This window comes from Crassostrea angulata, chromosome 1 (genome assembly GCF_025612915.1).
Source record: "Crassostrea angulata isolate pt1a10 chromosome 1, ASM2561291v2, whole genome shotgun sequence".
Classification (NCBI taxonomy): domain Eukaryota; kingdom Metazoa; phylum Mollusca; class Bivalvia; order Ostreida; family Ostreidae; genus Magallana; species Magallana angulata.
Genome location: NC_069111.1, coordinates 40,756,255 through 40,757,298, shown reverse-complemented (window position 1 = coordinate 40,757,298; position 1,044 = coordinate 40,756,255).

Here is a 1,044-nt window from a genome sequence, read left to right as displayed (position 1 = left end):
CACAAGGTACCCATGCTCAATAGCTGAAAATATCTGATAATTGCTGGACTATTTCTATCTATGGGGCACTGGGCATGCGTATATTGGGCATGCGCTTATTTCATGCTATGTTGGTTTATTATTATTCAAACAAATTTCAAAATTCCAGTTCATCTCATTTTGATTCCTTGGAGATTATATCCTCAAATAGATTATAAAAACCATTATTGATGTTGGTTTTCGACAAATTTCAAAATCTTGGTGAACTAAAAAAAACACAAGAAAAAGAAAAACATTTTATTTCATATCCTTATATATCTTAGAATATAATCCGAAATCGTAATCCTGACTTTTATTAAAAAATATTTTAATCCGTAAATAGAAAAGTAGCATGTCATAATCGTGATACATGTATCAGACATATATAGCTATAAAACGAATAAATATTCTTTTAAAATGCTGCACATTTTTTTTAAACAGAAAATTGGTGATTAAAACCTGCTCCTTCCCAATCATATGTTGCATATACATGTACTACATGTATATGTATTCATATAAATGTCAATATTCAAATGTATTACTCCCTAACAAACATTAGAACTACTTTTAACAAGCAACAGCAATGTGACGTAGGCCTGTCCATCTCATTGCTGGACATTCAGCCATGGTTCTCTGAAATCAACAAGATATGTCTGGCTTTTGAGCTAAGATAACACAATTAATGCATATCCACTCGAAACCAATCTAAAACTTGTTTTGATGCAAGAAATAGATATTTAGGTCATACCGAAAGTCCTGTTAAAATAGTTCTATTAACTGAGCACAGTGGCGGGTATTAATTTTTCATGAAAGCAGACATTACAAAAGGATGTAACTGTTCACAGCCTACGTTATCTATTTCAGACTGAGTACAAAGGCCTTTATGCTATAAATCTTTAAATATTAAAAATGTTTTAGGCCTACATTTATGTATTGATTTCCTCTACATTTACACTTTTGATTATCAAATATTAAATAAATGCAATACAACGTTTTGATAAAGATTAGATTTTAATGAATATTCCA